This window comes from Triturus cristatus, chromosome 8, assembly GCF_964204655.1.
Source record: "Triturus cristatus chromosome 8, aTriCri1.1, whole genome shotgun sequence".
Lineage (NCBI taxonomy): Eukaryota > Metazoa > Chordata > Amphibia > Caudata > Salamandridae > Triturus > Triturus cristatus.
Window position 1 is genome coordinate 786,631,270 of NC_140591.1, and position 21,012 is coordinate 786,652,281.

Genomic DNA, 21,012 nt, shown 5'->3' on the forward strand with positions numbered 1-21,012 from the left:
TCAGGAATAATTATTTCAGAACTCTGAGCCTTATGCTCACTAACTGAGATCCTCCAGTTGAACTGGCCCCTGATTATTGCATTCTAGAAGAATTTAAATAATTGACAGTTGAATCCTCAGTTAAAATTATATTAGGCATTAAATCTGCATCTCCATCTGAGTTCTTGTCATGTTTTTGGAGGTGGCTGCTGTCACTCCAATGCTTTTCAATCTTATTATCTGGTTCTTTATGGAGCGATTTCTACCTTGTTTCCTTTCACTGAAAAGGTACCCATTAATTAGGTCATTCTCAGATTTCTGTCTCCAAGGTATGAGAGACAGCTGAGGGAGGTTCCATTGCCTTTCATGAAAAAAAGGCTTCACAATACCTATTCTAAATGAACTGAAATTATCTTAAATAAAGGAGACTCGACTGCTGTAACTCTCCTGAATGTGTCAGTTGCCTTTGATGCAGTGTCTCATGCAGTGCTGAGGTCCAGGTAATTAACCAGATATCAGTGAAAAATCCTTGACCTGAATTGAGCCTTTTCTAGGAAACTGTTCTCAGGCAGTCCTCCTGACCCATTTTCAATCTAATGGCCCTAATTGTGGGTTTCCACAGGGCTCTTCATTCGGCCCAGCTCTGTTTACCCTTTATGTTGCTGCATAACCAGATTGAATTTATCTTCTGTCTGGTCTCTCATTCATGAGATATGAGGATGACACTTAATCTTGATGGCAGTTTGCATCTGTGTCTTGGCAGTTGTTGACTAGATGAAGAATTGCATCTGATTAAATTCTGAAAAAAACAAATGTATTTTACTAGGTAGACCTTCTACTATCTGGTTCAAGGACTGTGGTCTATTCTCTGTGCCGCAGACTCCCTCCCTTCATTTCTGTCCATAATTTAAGGGTTATAATTTTTAAAATACATGTCTTTATTGGTTTTATTCATATTAAAGAAGGCAACATATTATAACTCAAAATCACACAGAGCAGATCACACAATTTCATACACAATTGTTTCAACAGCGTTATTATCTAGGTATACCTTCACACAGGGCATATATATTATCCTTTGATCGGTTTCTCCTCAGTGTTTATTAAACATAATCATATATCAAGTGGTATTGATCCAAAGTAGTCTGACCATGGATTCCAGATCTCATCAGACTTCCAGGGGCATCCACTTGCTTTGTAAATCATCTCTTTTGCCAACGTGCAGAGATTCATTCGTCCGAGCCATTCATTGATGGAAAGAGCTTAGATGACCTCCAGCATCAGTTGATGTCCCTGTTTGCCAAAACAAAGCCCATGTGCACTGTCCTCTTTGTCTGACGCGATCTGGAATTATTCTCAGTATAGCTGTTTTGAAGTCTTTTATCATGATATGCTGAGCACATGTCCTAGTAGTGTATGAATATCAGCCCAATTTTTAGATGATGGGACACTTCAACATAGTGTAGTGAAAGGTCCCTTCCCCCACCCTACATTTAAGACAGTTAGGATTTGCACTTTTTCCTGTCTTCCATAATCTTGTAGGTATGTAATATATCCTATAAAAATATTTGAATTGAATAAGGCGCAGGCTGGCACATGTCACAATTAGCCTGGCCTCCATTTTGCCCTCGGTCCAATCCTCTTCTTCAACAGGGCCCAGGCCAGACTCCCATTTACCTTTATATGTTTTTAGTGGGCCTGGACTGTTTACCACTATTGGTGTACATAAGCTAGATAACGAAATACCTTTCATCTTGAGTTTCTCTAAGACTGTTTTCAACTCTAACACGTTGAACTTAGTGACTGACGTGGGTCTTGTCTTGTATCCTTCCAGTGTGTCTCAGGTTTGTATAAACAAAAGATCTGTGATTTATGAAGTTTAACCTCTTCCTATAATTGATCAAATGTCATAAGGTGACTAGTTCCCGAGACGTCCCCAACCCTGGAGATCCCATTGTGTGCCACGTGTGAAAGTATGTCAATTACTAACCAACGGACTGTGATTTATGAAGCTCAAACTCTTTTTACAATTATTTGAATGAATTAAGATGACTAAATCCCCAGCTGTCCCTAACCCTGGAGATCGCTATTGAGTCCCATGTGTGAAAACCTCTCAATTGAGTAACTTGGACAGCCATGTCCTCTACCATAAAGGAGTTCTTTTTTAGCCTCCTATGCCATCCATTCATTTTTAAAGCCTGGTGCCAGCATTCCAATGGTATCCTAGTGATTGATGGATGGTACCAGGGTCAGTTTCTTCCTATACATCTTTGCCATTAGGTTTGGGATGTCTAGGATGTCTATTTCCAGCCTTTGCAAGTAGCATTCTAAGTCCACAAAAAATCAGTTGTTTGTAGGGAGTAGTTGGGCTGCCTAGTAATATAAAGCAATGTAAGCTATCCCAAAACCATTGTCATACGGTACCTATACTTTTTTTTAAAGGCAACTCACGGAGGCCCACCTGCCAATAGGTACTTTTATATAGAGGATCGCAATGTAGTATATATGTCAGTGGGAAGTATTTAGGGTAATCTCAAAGTACATAAAATAGCTGAGGTAAAGCAATCAATTCAAATAAGGCCGCTATCCCCCTTATTATAAAGGTAGCTTGCTCCGTGTCTACATACTCATTTTAACTCTTTGTAGCAATTGTTCGATATTTAGGTACCAACATACTTGGGGATATTTGGAGATGTAGATGTCTATATATTCGGAATGAGTACTTTCACGTTGAAGTTGCATACTGTCCCAGGCTCCCAGTTGCTCCTCCTCTCTCAATTGTACCAGCGTGGACTTTCCCCGGTTTGCTTTAACCCCTTCAGCACTGCGGGAATTCCCCCGCGGTGCTGAAGGGTTCGAGCGCGGGCGGGGCCATGACGGAACGGTTCCGTCATGAGCACAGCGCAACCGATGCTCATGACGGAACCGTTCCGTCATGGGCATGGAAGGGGTTAAGGCCTGAGGCCTCTCTCTATATTGTCAGCATGGGTATCAGGTATGAAATAGATTGTTCAATGTCATTGAACATACAACAGGACATAGTCTGCATAAAGTGCAATTCAGTTTTCTTACCCGCCTTTCTGATTTAATGCATATATGTGCATCTTGCCTCACCCATTCAACCAATGGTTACATGACCAGTGCAAAATGAAGAGGATACTTGGGGAAGTGTCTTGTACACCTCTTGTTTTTTAAGGATTCAGATAGCACCCATTTGCAGACACACATGCTTATGGTGACACATATGGAAAACTCACATATGCTCTAAAAGAGGAGCTGAAGTTTATTGCCTCCATAATCCAGTGTAGGAAAGCTAAGTCAACAGAATTAAATGCAATTTCAAAGTCCACCAGGATTAATGCTGTTCAGTCCTGTATGCGCACAGGGGTCTTCATTACTGCTGGTAACAGAAGAGGGAACCACAATAAATGATCCAATTTACTGCCTATGCCTGCCCTTGGACAAAACTTGGTTGGGGAGGCTGGTTGCCAAAGATCCTTTTCAGTCAATTGTCTTGGAGATCTCACAATTGTAACAGGTGATTCCACTCTTCAACCCAGTCCCACACACTTTTGTCAGTCAAAGAAAAATAAGGATTTTCCTTGATGCAACACCTTTAGTTTTGCTGAGTACAGCATCATAAATTTAAGTTTCATCACTCTGATATTTTGTTTAACCTCCATGATGGATTATAATTGTTGCTGTACCCAGTCTGTATAGTCTGGGAAGATAGATTAGTACTTCTGCAAAAGCACATAAACCTCTTGCTTTTGTTGAACTGCTTTAACATTGGTGTCTCAGCCCACATACTTCAGCACGTTAACAATTATTGGACACGGGGGAGCACTCAGAGGGCTGTGAGTCATGGCCCCCTGTGCTCTCTACCAGCACAAAGTAGGGAGACAAGTCTGTTTCTGTAATTTATCATGAAACCATGTGATAACATATTATTTGGGTATAGGGCCCTGTGTCCCCTCTGGGATACCCACTAGCATCAGGTTATTCCTCCTGGACAGGCCCTCCAGTCTTCATCCTTCTGTTCCAACAAGGCCAAGACATCCTGTAAACATTTTAGATATTTCTTAAGTGAATTTACCTCACCTTCCATTGTGAAGATGCAAGTCTCTGATTCTCTGTGCAGACTCCCAGGTTCTAGAGATCCTGTTGAAGCAAAGGAACTTCTGAACCGACCTTCCTCATTTCTTCTTAGTGTCAGTGTCATTTCCCTGAGTGCTTGTAGGAGCAGCTAGGGAGGCCTACTAAATTTGGCAATTTTACCCAGGAGGGAGGCTGCAGAGCACTTAGGTTCCCTGCCTAGCCCATGCTCACTAAAAATAAAACGTTTTCTTCTAATTTTTAAAGGGCAGGCAGTGGTCCGTGTGACCACTGCATGCGGCAAAAAAAAAAATTCACATATATTCACAAAGGTGAAGAGGTCGCCCGGGGATGCCTTCCCATTTGCAAATGGCTTACCACCTACTTGAAGTAGATAGTAACTGTGATTCTTTGCGACCACATTTGCGGTTGTAAAACAATCGTACATACCATTGCAACTCGCTATTAGGAAGAGACGCCATAGTCACACCCCTTCCTTATAGTGACTCGCAAAATAGGGTTTGAATATACCACACCCCTTTTTAGCGGTCTCAAACGGGCTGATTACCTATTTGCATCCGCTAAAGGGTCGTAAAAGGGTCATACATATGGGTCTAGATGTCCTCTCAGTCTGTTGTAAGAAGAAAAAACTAATAGTCACTATGGAAAAAACTAAAGTGCTGCCAATAGGGAAGAAAAGGATAAGGTTGGTTAGGGCCATAAACAAATCTAAAATTAAGACAGTCATTAAATATACATATTTGGGCATGTGGTTCTCAAATGATCTAAGGTGGAAGGAACTTCTTGCTCCCTCTCTGTCAAAGCAATGCTGGCTCCTGCAGAAGGTGTGGAGCCCACAGAGACCGCAAGGGCCTTCAGACTATCCAACGATCCCCAACATTGCTAAGTCGGTGCCCTGGGTGGGACCAGGGCACCAACACTAGCAGCCGGGCCCTGGGGCATGGTGTCTCCGGGGCCAAAATCAGCCTGGAAGGGGGCCACTCAGCTTCAGGTGAGTCTCATATGCAAAAAAAGGAGGCAAGGTAAAAATACCCTGATCCCCTCCCAAGCCTTGGTCTTGGGATCCCATGGGACCCCGCAATGGCAAAAAAGCATTTTCTTTTTAATTCACAGTGATTTCTGTGAAAATTCAGGAATATCGCGGTGCATTTAAAAAAAACAATGGTGTTTTCAGTTAAGCACCAGGTAGGGCCAGGTCCCAGGGGCATGCCGCTATTTATAAATAAATAAAGAGAGGCGCACAAGGCCCTTCTCCAAGGGCTTGTTAATGCCTTGGTACCACCACCTCACCAGGGCTCATGTTAAAAATTAACCCGGAGCCTTGCGGACAAACCCGGGGACAACCACCTCCTGGGGCTATAAATATAAAAAAGCTGGGGGCCTCGCAGACCCCCTCCCAGGGGCCCTGGAGACCAGAACCTTCTTATGCCCTGGGGACAACCACCTTCCTGAGGCTACAATTACCATTAAACAAAGGGGCCACCACCTCCCTGGGGCTATTACTTGTTTTGAGGGAGGGGGGCGGCGTGGCCATATACAGCTCTTTGGACCACCACCTCCCTGGGGCCAGTATGTGCAGATCAAAGGAAAGGGGCCTTGTGGGCCCTTGGGTCTGCCAAGGCTGGCTCCTGCTATGTCCAGGGTGCCCACCCCCGGGACATACGTGTTTGCTTTTGCTTAGCAGAAGCTGGCAGGTCCCACCAAGCAAAAGCAAATCCTACGGTTCCAGCCGGCGGAAGCTTCAAACAACTCCCTCTTGCTGGAAGTGGAGATTTCATCTCTTCCCCTGCCTGCAGACAGGGAAAGAGATGAAACGATTGCTCATGCATGCAGGGAGCTGCATTTCTAGTAGCTCCCTGTGTGCAATAGCAATGCGGGCTCCAGCAGGAGGTGGGAAGCCAGTTGGGTCCACGGGGTCCTTGAGGCTCCCCCCGCAATCCTAGAGCAGACTGGGTGCACTGAGTAGACTGCACGATACCCAGGGAAACTAGGCCAGACCCCAGGGATAGGGTCTTTGGGGCCAAAATCGGGGACAAGGCTGCGTGGACCACCTCCTTTATTCAATTGTGGCTGGGTCCTGGGGGATGTGGTCCCTGGTACCAAAATTGACCCAGGGAGGGGGGCCATGCAGCCCTCTCCACTACAGAATTATGATCTGGCTCGAGGATAGGGTCCCTGGGGCCGAATTCAGGGAGGTAGGCCATGCAGTCCACGCCCACATTTCAATTCAGCCAGGAGATAGGGTCCCTGGGGTTGAAGTCGGCCTGGGGAAGAGGGGGCAGTCCCAATTCACCATTAAATTTCAGTTTTAGTCAACCAGGTAGCACTTATTACATATCCAGTAGAAGGTACTGCAGTTGGGTGGGAATTTTCTATTTAATTCACAGTGATTTCTGTAAAAATTCAGGAATTTCGTGGTGAATTTAAAAAAAACAAGGGTGTTTTCAATTAAGCCCCAGGTAGGGCCAAGTCCCGGGGGCATGCTGCTATTTATAAATAAATAGAGGGGGGCACAAGGTCCTTCTCCAAGAGCTTGGTAATGCCTTGAGACCACCACCTCACCGGGGCTCATGTCAAAAATTAACCGAGAGCCTTGCGGACAACCCCGGGGACAACCACCTCCTGCGGCGGCAATAAATAAAAAAAACTGGGGCCCTTGTAGACCCACTCAGGGGCCCTGGAGACCAGAACCTTCTTGTGCCCTGGGGACCACCACCTTCCTGGGGCTACAATTAACATTAAACAAAGGGACCACCACCTCCCTGGGGCTATTACTTGTTTTGAAGGGGGGAGGGGCTGTGCAGCCATATACTGTTCTTTGGACCATCACCTCCTTGGGGCCAGTATGTGCAGATCAAAGGAGGGGGGCCTTGTAGGCCCTTCAGACTGCCAGGGCTGGCTCCTGCTATGTCCCAGGGTGCCCACCCCCGGGACATACCTGTTTGCTTTTGCTTGGCAGGAGCTGACAGGTCCCACCAAGCAAAAGCATATCCTCCTGTTCCAGCGGGCGGAAGCTTCAAACAGCTCTCTCTTGCTGGAAGTGGAGATTTCATCTCTTTCCCTGCCCACAGACAGGGAAATATATGAAACAATTGCTCTTGCATGCAGGGAGCTGCATTTCTAGTAGCTCCCTGTATGCAATAGCAATGCCGGCTCCTAAAGGAGGTGGGAAGCCGTTTGGGTCAACGGGGTCCTTGAGGCTCCCCTGCAATCCTAGAGCAGACTGGGTACCCTGGGTAGGCTGCACGATACCCAGGGAAACATTGCCAGACCCCAGGGTTAGGGTCTTTGGGGCCAAAATCAGGGACGGGCTGTGTGGACCACCTCCCCTATTCAATTGAGGCTGGGTCCTGGGAAATGGGTCCCTGGTACCAACATGGGCCCAGGGAGGGGGGCCAAATAGCCCCCTTCACTGTTGAATTATGATCGGGCCCGAGGCTGGGGTCCCCAGGGCCAAAATCGGCCATGTGTTCCACCCCCCCAATTAAAATTCAGCCAGGAGATAGGGTGCCTGGGGTTGAAGTCGGCCTGGGGAAGGGGGGCGCACTGTCCCCCTCCTCCATTAAATTTCAATTTTAGTCAACCAGGTAGCACTTATTACATATCCAGCAGAAGGTACTGGAGTTGGGGGGGCATTTTGTGAAAAACTGTGACCTGTTCGTAGATAAATAGGCAGGTGCTGTTCCATTTCGATAACAATGCTCATTTCACAAAAATAAAACCTCAAGGGAAAGCACTTATAAATACAAACATAGTAGGTGCTCCAGTTGAATCAACTCCACTTCTGTGAAGGGCAAATTATCCTAACTTCTTGAGCTTGGTGAAGGCAAGGCAAGTGTGTTTTCTTTGCAATCCCACTTTAAAAATCCATCTGAAATTCTGGATGGAGGTGAACACATTGTTAATGTGTCAGTGCGCAATCTCTTCTGTAATGACTGTGACAAGTGGGCTCTTTCTTTTCATCCCCTGGTGAGAGCAGAGTCCATGTTTCTGCCTTTTAAAGGCCCTAACTATGCAAATGTCTTAAATCCATAGCACCACACACACACCCACTCGTTGATACACGGGCCCTCACACACCTACTCACGGACTCATAGCACCACTCACAGATCCTGGCTGAAGAGGGGTGAAACCCCGAAAACGGTCCTAGGATGCTTGTTTCCAGTCCAGGGTGGACCTGGCCTGGCAGTTCGGGCTGGACTGTTCCCATTGGGCACAGGGTCAAGACTGATTTGCATTTGGCTCGGTCCAAACTGGAATGGCATGGTGAGCAAAAAATATGGATTTAGGCCCAGATCTCTGTACTGGGGTGAATGTTTGACATTGTTCTGCATTCTGTCCATCGATAGTTCTTTTTGCATCAAGAAAATTTGCAACACCATTTATAAAAAGAGAAAACAGAGTTGGTGCTAGCACACATTCCTGATGAATGCCCTTGCACCCAGAGAAAGGATCAGTCCTATTTCCTGCTACCCCCCTCTGCATTTGTCCGTAATTGTCCTTGTGGAGACAGACGATTAGGGAGAGCAGATCTGGAGGCAGTCCCATCTCCCTTAGGACCTCCCACAATTTGTTCCTAGATACCATGTCAAGGCGGATTTAAGGTTGAAAAAGGTATGCTGCACTTGCCGAGCATGACTGTACGCCAGTAATTGAGAACAAAGTGGAACACCTGATCTGTGGTGCTAATGCGAGCCCTGAAACCTACCTGTAGAGGGGAGAGCAGCAATATCATCAATCCAGACCTGGACATTGATCAAAACAAGCCTAGCCACCACTTTCTGCATGCAATCTAAAAGACTGATTGGTCTATAATTACTAGGCAGGGATTTGTCTCCCTTTTAGTAAATGGGTATTATCTCCGCCCCCGCCAGGTATACGGAATAGGTGCTACTTGGGCTATGGCGTTAGCAAAAAAAGTATGTAAATAGACCATTTGGGCTTGTAAATATGAATTTTATATACATATATATTACCTACTGGTGGGCACCAGTGGGTAGTTATAGTTAGGACCATGTTTCCATAGGAAAAATGTTTTTTGTCTAGGTTATATCTTTGGCATCATTTGATGAATCTTCACAAAATGTTGGGGGAGTGGCCAGGCAGCTGACCGGAATGGCCACCCTGCACTGAAGGTCCGCCAGGCTGACCCAAAATCCTGCCTCATCCCCGCATTTTTTAGTAGTTAGTGGGGGCCAGATAATTATTCGGCATGTGCGATGACATACGCTCTACCGGGAGATACAGCTGCACTGTAATGCCACCATTTGCATGAGAGCGAGCGAAGAAGCCTGAGGTGCCGCTGATGCAGATACGCAAACGTGGCCTCTTGCTGGGCTGCAGACTCACGGGAGCCCTCCCGCTACAGACTTGACCTCTCCCCTAGCTGCGGGATGCCTAACATGCACAGGAAGCTCGGAGGTGAGTAGGTCATGGTTTCTGTGCACCTCCCCACTCCTGTTGAGCTCTACCTTGCGGTCCACCGCAGCTCCTTCAACACGCTCAGCCCCCTATTACTCCATGCTTGCATTATTCATATTATGTGACAAGTGTTGATGGCAGGTAGGTTGTCGGCTAGTTCAGACATGACCATGGTCACATGGAATGTAAGGGGTCTGAATAATACCAGGAAGGGTAAACATGTTTTAAATTACCTACAGCGGCATAAGGCAGACATTGCATTTTTACAGGAAACACATTTGTCTCCGACCTCCTCTACCAAGTTTTCCTGGAGTTGGGGCGAGCACCGTTACTTTGCTAATTATAGCACGTACTCTAGGGGAACAGCATATTGATACATAAGCGTCTCCCCTTCCAATTATACAAGGCACACAATGATAGAGAGGGACGCTACACTCTGGTGACTTTGATACTAATGGGCTACGCAATGGCACTGTTGTGTATATATGCTCCTAATGTTGATGAGCTGGAGTTTTTTCACGGTTTGCATGCACAACTCTTACAATTAGGCACAGATTACATCTGCATGGGTTGAGATTTCAATCTCCTTCTTAATCCGGAGCATGATAGTACAGCAAACTCCCCATACACCAAACCCTGTGCACGCGGTGCATTGAGGGATCTCTGTGACTCGGTGGGACTATTAGACATAGGGCGCCTATGCAGCACGGATGGCCAAGCATACACACATTACTCAGCCCAGTAAGACACCTGGACAAGGCTGGACTACTGGCTTGTGTCTCCTCGCATGGTATCTTGGTAAGCCAGCTCACCCTCTACCGAGAACATACTCTTATCATTCCCCTTCTGTCTTGCAGATTCGGGTCCCAAGAACTGAGGGTAGCGAAAGATATTGGAGGTTTCCTGGAAGGGCTCTGAATGACGCGGTTTTTGCCGCAGAGCTGCGAGACGCAATGGTTACATATTTTGAACTCAATAAAGGCTCGGTCAGCACATGATCCACCCTGTGGGAAGCCTTTAAGGCCGATACCAGAGGGGTATGCATATCCAAACACTCTGGGGTATTGAAGGCTTTGAGATGTTCTATCTCGTGTATAGAGCAGCGATTAAGCATGCTTGATAGGGACCAGATTGAGTGACCCACTCCATCTAATCTGAGCAGCAGATTGTTGCTCTTGACTGAATTTAGGGAAGCAGCAGATTGTGAAACTAACTTTCTAGGTAAATATGCCACTGCGAGACGCTATGGTGAGGGTGAGAGACCGGGGCACACGCTAGCACAACTCCTGAAGCCTTGCACCAGGAGCACATACGTCACTAGTATCCGGTCGGAAGATGGTCAGATACACATAGATGCCGGCAGGATTCGTGATGAGTTTTTTTAATATTACTCGGCTCTATACTCTACACGAACAACACATGATGACAACAACCGTAGGGCATACCTGGGCGAGATAGCTATGGTGTCGTTAGAAAATTTTATTCAAGTATTCTTAGCTGAGCCTTCCTCAAAGGAAGTAAAAATGAGTGCCATAGATAGCTTAAATGGCTCAACTGCCCACGGCCTAGATGGCCTTACTGTTATTTATTACAAAGCATACAAGGACTTGCTTGCCCCACATCTCCTCGAAGTTTACAAGGAAGCATTGGGAAACAAGATACTGCCCCCCACGTTGCGCAAAGCGGTAACTGTGCTCCTTCCGAAACCTGGAAAGGATCCAACAGTTTGTGGATCATATCTACCATTATCGCTCCTAAGTTTGGACTATAAAATTCTCGCTAAAATGATTGCACTCCGACTCGCGCTACTGTTCCACCGTATCATATCCCCGGCTCAATTGGGTTTCACTCCCCATAGGTCAACAGCGCTGATCTGCGCACCATATTTGCAGTAATTCACAGAATAGTGCCAGAAGTGCCAGCTGCTGCTGTCTTACTGGACACTGAAAAGGTCTTCGACTCTTTGGAGTGGCCTTTTTTCCTTGCAGTGTTGAGAAAATTAGGTATCCCAAAGGGCTTTATTGATCTCACAGATTTACTGTACACTGCCCCCTCCGCTAGACTTTGTTTAAATGGTACATTGTCTCCCGTGTTTTTTTCTCCTACACGAGGCATTAGGCACCGGTGCTGTCTGTCCCCGCTATTTTTTATATTGGCCCTCAACCCCCTTTTCAGGAAAAACATTTATATAGGGGCTTACAGTTCAACAATGGGCCCGCTACTTGTCTCACTCTATGAGGATGACATCATCCTTTATGTCCACGACCCACAGGTAAATCTTAAACCACTCATCAGGGAGATAATACGGTTCGGGTTCTTCTCCGGCTTGGGCTAAAAATTGGAGCAAGTCCGATCCAGATACACAGGGACAAGGAACAAGTGGTTCTGCGGAACTTCGGGCCTGCTTTACACAGACTAGAAATGCAGATCGAGCGTTGGCTAAAACTCCCGCTACCATTGGCAAGCAGAATCGTGCGGATGAAGATGGTTGTGCGTGGGGGTGGTTCCTGCCCCCCATGCTGCCCCCAGGGACTGCCACTTCCCCGAGGCATTGTTATTTTATGGCGGGGGCCTCGTGGGCCCTCCCAAGCCCCAGGGACTGCCACCTCCCTGGGGCTTAAATAACATTAAAGAAGTGTGGGGGGGCTCTTGCCCCTCCCCACACTGCCCCAGGGACCACCACCTCCCTGGGCTACAAATTGTTTCAATACGGGGCTCCATTGCAGAGCCCCGGGCCCCAGGGACCATCCCCTCCCCGGGCTTTATTCAGTTGGGAGACGGCCCCCTCCTGGAACCCTCAATGGCCCTGGGTACCACCACCCCCCAGGGCTGGCTCCTGCAATGTCCCGGGGTACCCACCCCTAGGACATTGTTGTTTGCTATGACAGGGCAAACACTGCTTTGCTTCTTGGAAGCGAGAGCAAGGGAAACTGTATGTTAGCAGCTCCCATTGCCCAAAAGCAATGCCAGCTCCCGCAGGAGGCAGGGAGCCGGCTGGGACTGGGGGCATTGGGGTTCCCCTCGAGGTCCCCAATGTGAGGACCGGCCCCGGGGATGGGGTCCCCGGTCCCAATAGTGGCCCAGGGAAGGGGGGCACGCTCCCCTCCCTAAATAAAAAATAAAAAAAGAACAAGGCAAAGCCCCGGGGATGGGGGCTGAGGCCAATAGTGGCCTCAGCCCCCCTCCATAAAAATTATTTAAAATAAATATGTGGCCATGGCATGGGGGATGGGGTCCCTAGGGCCAAAATCGGCCTTGGGAGGGGACCCCCGCAGCCCCCTTCCCATTTAAAAAAAAAAAAAAGCAAACAACTTCAAATGCAAAAAATGCTTAGGCCTTGGGAAATGGGGTCCCCAGGGCCCAAAAATATTGAAGGGAAGGGGGGCTACACAGCCCTCCCTTCTAATCAATCAATCAATAAGTGATTTATAGAGCACGCTACTCACCCGTGAGGGTCTCAAGGCGCTGGGAGTGTGTGCAGCTCCAGATCAGTCAAAGAACCAGGTTTCGAGGTATTTCCTGAAGGTGTGCAGAGTAGGGCAGCGTCTGACGTTGACTGGGAGCTCATTCCAGGCCTTTGCTGCAATGTAATAGAAGGTTCTTTCACCTACTCTGGTTCTGTGGATGCATGGGGTCTCTGCCAGGGTGAGGTCGGCGGAGCGGAGGTTCCTTTTGGGTACGTGGAAGATACTCTCTCGTTGTGGTATTTGGGTCCGATGTTGTGGAGTGATTTGTAGGTGTGGGTGAGTAGCTTGAAGGTAACTCTCTTCTCAACGGGGAGCCAGTGGAGGTCTCGTAGGTGCTGGGTCATGTGCTCATGTCGTGGGTTTCTGAGGACGAGTCTGGATGCTGTGTTCTGAGTAGTTTGGAGCTTGTGTAGAAGGGTTCTGTTGATTCCGGCATAGAGGGCGTTGCTGTAGTTCAGTCTGCTGGTTATGAGTGCGTGGGTGACAATCTTTCTGCATTCGGGGGGATCCACATGAAGGTCTTGCGGAGGATGCAGAGGGAGTTGAAGCAGGTGGAGGTGACAGCATTGATCAGGCGGGTCATGGTGAGGGAGGAGTCTAGGATGATGTCGAGATTTCGGGTGTGGTCATTTGAAGTGGGTGGGTGTCCGAGGGTGGAAGGCCACCGGGTGTTGTCGCAGGCAGTGGAGGAGGGTCCAAGGACGAGGACCTCTGTCTTCTTCGAGTTGAGCTTCAGGCAGCTGTTGTTCATCCAGGCTGTGATGTCTTTTATTATTTCCTGGAAGCAGAGTCTGGTGTCTTCGGGATTTTTCATGAGCGAGAGGATGAGCTGGGTGTCATCGGCGTAGGATACTATGCTGAGCACATGCTGTCTAACGATGGAGGAGAGGGAGGCCATGTAGATGTTAAAGAGCATGGTACTAAGCGAGGATCCTTGGGGTACTCCACAATTGATCTCTGTGGGTTTGGAGAGGAAGGGAGGGAGTCTGATCCTTTAGGCTATGCCAGAGAGAAAGGAGTGGATCCAGTCAAGGCATTTTGACGTATATCAGCGTTGTGGAGTCTGGCTGCGAGCGTGCGGTGTGAAACGGTGTCGAAGTCTGCGGAGAGGTATAGTAGGATGACGGCTGCAGTGTGGCCCTGGTCGAGTAGTATGCGGATGTCAATGGTGGCGGCGAGGAGGGCAGTCTCGTGCTGTCGTTGCTGCGAAATCCAGACTGGGAGGAGTCAAGGATGGTGTTCTCTTCAATGAAGTTGATCAGCTGGGCATTGACAAATCTCTCGGTGACTTTGGCTGCAAATGGAAGAAGAGAGATGGGCCAGTAGTTTTTCAGGTCTGTCAGGTCTGCCGAGGGTTTCTTGAGGAGGGGCTTGACCTCTGCCCACTTCCAGTCCTCGGGGAAGATGCCGGATTCAAGGCAGATGTTAATGGTCCGGCCTAGTTCAGGTGCTATGGCGGTGGCAGCTCTGTGGTAGACGTGCGCTGAGCAGGGGTCCGTGACGGCTCCTGAGTGGGTGTTCTTCATGAACGTTGTGGTGACTTCAGTATTAGCAGGTTTCCAGGAGGTGATGATCAGCTGGTTGTCGGTGGTGTACAGGGGGTGGTGTCTGGAGTCTGTGCGCTGAAGTTGTTGTAGAGGGCCTTGATTTTCCAGTGGAAGTAGGAGCTGAGCTTGTTGAAGAGGTGCTGGGATGGTGTGACATCCATGACTTCGCTGGGGGGTTTGGTGAACTGCTGTATGATGTTGAAGAGTTATTTTGTGTTACTTGCTGTAGGAGAGTAGGATCTGTTTCAAATGGGTACCCCCACTTTTTGCTGGTGTTTCACTTTTTTTCGACCTTAGTCTGGCTGTGGCCCTGCTAATCAGGACCCCAGCCTAGCTGCTTCCTATCTAAAATGGTTTTCATGTACATGAGGTACATCTCTAATTGGATTCTGGAGTGCCTAATCAGTCCCTAGTATATGGTATACTATGTACCCAGGGCATGGGTACCTCAGAGGCTTACCAGGGGCTGAAGCATGTATTATGCCAGAACCTGGGAAGCACTCCAAAATGATACCACAGGTCTGCTACTGCAGCCTGGGTAAGGTGGTGCATGCACTCCTTACTGTGGTATAGGCTACCTATATCACTACCATTGCACACACATATAAAACCTATATGACACTCCTATGGTAGCCCTCAACAATCCTGAAGGCAGAGTGCTTGGTAACTATGTGAGAGGGTGCCCCTGCATGAGCAGAGCCCCTCTGCCATGTTCGGAGTACCTCTTCTGATGCTGTTTGTGGTGCAGCCTGACCAAATACTCTTAAGTGAATTATAACCTCGCGGTAAATGCTAACTTTGGACTGGCTGCACGGAAACATGTTGTGTTTGGTGTCAAACACTTTGGAATACTAACCCCCCCACCAGTTCTGGCGGCGGGGGTAGCATTGCACTCTTCTAGAGGGAGAGGCATGTTCACACTGGTCTACCCGGTAAAGACTTTCTAAAGCCCTGACATCACAAAATGGATGCCACTGCCACAGACACGGGTCTGGCCTCCGGCTGCTGACCGAAACTCCGGATGGGGAGGCCTGGACAATAGGTTTCCTGTCCCAGGGAGGTGTAACCACCTCTCCAGACAGGCAGATGTGTTTTGGGGCTGGGCAGGAGCACTCTCTGATGCTTTGAAGTATTGCATTGGGGGCACACTTGGTGTCACTGTGCATAGTCCAGTTGAAACCAGTTGCAGGGGCTACCTGCCCCTGCATTGGCATGAAACTGGACAAAGGAAATGGGTGTAACCACCCCTCTTTCCAAACCCTGCCATAGGTGGGTCCCCAGAGTATGTCCAACCCCCTATCTTAGTATAAGTATAGGAACCCAGGCCTTGAGACTTTAGATTACCCTGGACAAAACTCTGCAACATATACCCTGGTCCTTCGACTTTCTATTTCAACTAGAAGACTGAAGAAATCTCCCTTGGGGTCAAGGAGTGACTCCCCGGCTTGGCAGGCACCAAAGAAGCAACTGTCCGGTCTGCAACTCTGAAGCTCCCGCCAGACGCCGAAGTCTTTGCATCACCAGTGGTGGATTTCCATACTTCCCTGAGGCTACCCTGAGTCCACAGCAAAGCTGAGGCCCGTGGCTATTGTGGGTGACGTGGAACCATGACCCCTGGACACCGTGATATTTTGCCAGTACATCATCTTCCTGGTCTTCCTCGAAGTTGTGCTTTGGGCTCCAAGTAGCCCCAGCCTTGAGTACCGACTGCACCGAAGATCTCTGGCCTCCACTCCACGAGTGACCCGGGGGCCAGTTTCCAGTGCGACTGCTCGAGGCTCCTTCACGATCGCTAGCCCATTGGCTAGTGGGTCCCTGTAGGAGAGTAGGATCTGCTTCACATGGGTACCCCCACTTTTTGCTGGTGTTTCACTGTTTTTCGACCTTAGTCTGGCTGTGGCCCTGCTAATCAGGACCCCGGCCTAGCTGCTTACTCTCTAAAATAGTTTCCATGTACATTAGATACATATCTAATTAGATTCTGGAGTGCCTTACAAGCCCCTAGTATATGGTATACTATGTACCTGGGGCATAGGTACCTCAGAGGCCTACCAGGGGCTGAAGCATGTATTATACCACCCCTGGGAAGCACTCCAAAATGACACCAAAGGTCTGCTAATGCAGCCTGGGTGAAGTGGTGCTTGCACCCCTTACTGTGGAATAGGCAACCTATATCACTACCATTGCACACACATATAAAACCTATAAGCCACTTCTATGGCAGGACTTAACAATCCTGAAAGCAGAGTGCTTGGGTTTATGTGAGAGGGTGCCCCTGCATGAGCAGAGCCCCTCTGCAGCGTTCGGAGTACCACCTCTGATGCTGTTTGTGGTTCAGACTGACCATATACTCTTAAGTGCATTATAACATCGCGGTAAATGCTAACTTTGGGATGGCTGCACGGAAACATGTCGTATTTGGTGTCAAACGCTTTGGAATACTGCCCCCTCCGCCAGTTCTGGCAGCGGGGGTAGCTTCCACCCTTCTAGAGGGAAAGACATGTTCACACTGGTCTAATCCGGTAAAGACCTTCCACAGCCCTGGCATCACAAAATGGATGCCACTGCCACAGACACGGGTCTGGCCTCCTGCTGCTGACCGAAACTCTGGCAGGGGAGATCTGGACAATAGGTTTTCTGTCCCACGGAGGTGTAACCACCTCCTCAGACAGGCAGATGTGTATTGGGGCTGGGCGGGAGCACTCTCTGGTGCTTTGAAGTCCTGCATGGGGCACACTTGGTGTCCCTGTGCATAGTCCAGCTCAAACTGGTTGCAGGGGCTACCTGCCCCTGTTCTGGCGTGAAACTGGACAAAGGAAATGGGTGTAACAACCCCTCTTGCCAAACCCTCCCATAGGTGGGTCCCTAGAGTATGTCCAACCCCCAAACTTAGTATAAGTATGAGAACCCAGTCCTTGCGACTTTAGATTACCCTGGAAGAAACTCTGCAACATATATCCTGAATCTTCAACCTTCTGCTTTAACTAGAAGACTGAAGAAATCTCCCTTGGGGTCAAGGAGTGACTACCCTGCTTGGCAGGCACCAAAGAAGCAACTGTACGGTCTGCAATTCTGAAGCTCCCGCCGGACACCGAAGTCGCTGCAACCCCAGAGGTGGATTTCCAGACTTCCCCAGGGGTACCCTGAGTCCACAGCAAAGCTGAGGTCCGTGGCTATCGTGGGTGATGTGGAACCGTGACCCCTGGACACCATGAACTTTTGCAGCTCCATCATCTTCCTAGTCTTCCTTGAAGTTGTGCTTTGGGCTCCGAGCAGCCCCAGCCTTGAGCACCTCCTGCACTGAAGATTTCTGGCCTCCACTCCATGAGTGACCCGTGGGCCAGTTTCAAGTGCGACCGCTCGAGGCTCCTTCGCAATCGCTAGCCCGTTGGCTAGTAGGTCCCCACAAAGGCAACTCCTCTTCTGATTGGGCTTTCCTGGTTGCTCCAGATGTGCCCCGACTTACCCTTGCTGGGTGAGTCCCCCAGACCTTGATGGTCTGCACCGACTTTCTTTCTCTGATTCCAAGTGACTTGCCGTTGCCAAGGCTTGTTGTGTCCAATCTGGTTCCCCACACCGCAGCACTCGACAAACTTCATGGGACAGCTCGAATGCAGCTCCTGGTCTTCATCGGCACCTCCTGGGCCTCATGGCTGAAAAGTCAAAACACCTGTCAACTCACCTGAAGCACCCGACATCTGTGGGCATTGGTCTATCACTGGTAAGTGACCCAGACTCTGTCCCCTCTGCTTTCAGGTTCCTTCCATCCTTGATCCAGGCTCGGATCTCCCCGGACACTTCTCCTCTTGATGGCAGCAGCACTTCTTTAGCCAGCTTCTGTGGGAAGTTGGCCTGGCATATGCTGGTCACTAGTTATAGTGGCCACCTTGCACCAGTCCAATTCGACTCTTTTGGTAGATAGGTTTAAGACAACCTTTTAAAGAAAGCTATCCTAGTGGTAGCTGTGGAGAGCATCCTTCAGGCTAAGTCTCAGAGGAATGCAAAGCAGCTTGTTTTACCTTATAATCTCTTGAATTACCAAATGAAAGGACACCACACAGGTATATATATCAAATATATATGTATTTATAACTAGACACACTCTACTAATCTCTTTATGAGATTAGAAGTCAAGAACATTTGCAAATAACGTTTCACAATAAGTTAAGCACAAATATGGCTGGGGCCCTAGGGGCGTATCAGACCATATACTAAAAAAGAGGTTTAGGAATGTCGACTTGCAAGGAGACAAGGCCTAGGGCCTGTAGAATCGCTGGGGCTTCACTAATCCACCCAAGGCAGGTAAGTAAAGGACCCATGGAGACGCATGCAGTGTGAGAACACAACTGCGAGTTCCCTATTGATTTCAATGGAGCAAGTCGCGGTTGGATTTTTAAAGTTTTAGGGTACTTCGAGGTAGTCTACAAGCAAGCCACTTACAAGGTAAGTAATTCAAGGACCAACACACACAGGAGCACCGGAGTGCACGAGTTACCTCACCCAGGGAAGCCGGGTGCATAGGTGTCTTTTGGTGTCGGGTCGCGTCGTTGATTTCAATGGAAGCCGAAGAAGATTTGCTGCTTGCGAAGACTGGAGAAGTGTCCGGTGGAATCCAAGGCTGGATTCAAGATGAAGAAGACCTGAAAGCAGAAGGGACAGTGTTCCCAGTCACTTGCCAGTGACCCGGGGCCATGAAGATGGATGCCCACTGATATCGGGTGATTTCAGGTGATCAAGGGTGTTTTGACTCTTCAGCCACGAGGTCCAGGAGGCATCGACGATGAACAGGAGCTGGATTCGGAGTGCCCCACAATGTCTGCAGCTTACTGAGGTATCAGCAACTGGATTGGAGCCAACAAGCCTTGGCAACAACAAGTCTTGTGAAAAATGAAGAAAGTCAGCGGTGCAGACCAGCAAGGTCTGAGGGACTCACCCAGCGAGGGTAAGTCAGGGCACGCCTGGAGCAACCAGGGGAGCCCTTTGGTTTGATAAGAAAGTCTTCGGGGGACCCACAAGCCAATGGGCAAGTGATCACGAAGATGCCTCGTGAGGATTCGCTTCACAGGAGCCCACGGTCACTCGGGACAAGGGAAGGCCTCTGATTTTCAAGGGAAATCCTGCTGGAGGATTGGGCCATAGTGGTCCAATGCACAAGTTCATAGAACGTCGTGAAGGGGTTGCACTTGACAATAGTGCACGGTACCCAGGTATTGCTGTTCCTCATCACTCGTGGGGTCCACTCGCCTCAGCTTTGCTGGAGACTCACAGTGGCCATCGAGAAGTCAGGCAATCTACTTCCAGGGCTGCAGGGACTTCGGACTCCAGCAGGAGCGGGAAAGTTTGCGACCGTTGATTCAAGTTTTTGGTGCCTGCCAAGCAGGGGAGTTACTCCTTGACTCCAAGGGAGATTCTTCTGTCTTCCAAAGGTAGTGGAATGTCGAAGGGCAAGGATTCTTCTTGTAAAGCGTTGTCCAGGGATATCTAACTTGCAATGGCAAGGGTTCCCTATCTTATACTAAATGAAAGGGAGGGACTAGCTATTTGACCACTCCTAGGGGAGGGTCAGGGTAGGGGGTGGTTACACCCACTTACCTTTGTCCAGTTTCACGCCCAGTGCAGGACTTCAAAGCATTCTAGGAGTGCATCCACCCAGCCCCAATACTAACCCTGGGCGTGACACTACGCTTCACCCACGTAGTGTACGTAGCGCTGCCTGCTTCGCAGTTTTCGAAGTAGGCGAAGCAGGCAGCGCTACGCACATGCCAGGGTGAAGCATAGCTGCCTGCTGCCCACCACCCGCCTCCCGCCCGCCCGCCCTCCTTTTAAAACATACCCTGAATGTAAAATAAATAAAAGTAAAGACACTTACCTGAAGCGCGGCGTCTCCGGGCCTCCCTCTTCCTGGTTTCCAACTTCTTCTGACAAATGCGCATGCGCGGACGCCCGCGCATGTGCATTTCTCGCATGTTTTAGTGAAGAAGGCGACGTCCGGGGAGAGGGTGTCAAGTAGGTCCCACATCTCCATGGCGTGTCTGTGGAGGGAGCGCACATTGTGGAGGATGTATGTCCGGGCTTCGGTGGTGCGAGCATCCGTCGATGGTTCAGTGGTCATGGGGGGATGTTGATGGTGAAGGATTGTGGGCAGTGTCGGCAGGCAAACTGGCCGTGGGTGGTGTTCGGTGTCGATCTCTGACACTTGTGGTTTCTTCCGGGGTTAAGTGTGAGGAGGGTAGTGGAGTTGTAGGAGTCAAAGGTCATAGATCCAGGGTTCCTGGCGCTGGTCGCGGTTGGGTAATGGACGGGCACAGATGGGTTTGCCTTTGGCGTGTTGACGGCATGCCGGTGGCGCGCCTGCTGCGCACGTCCACTGCACGTTCACGCAGCGGCCCCTATTAAGTAGGGGAGGGGGTGGGAAGCGCAGCTGGGAGGCGGGAAGCAGGAACCGGCAGGGGGAGGGGCTACGGTGGCAGCAGTGGCAGGAA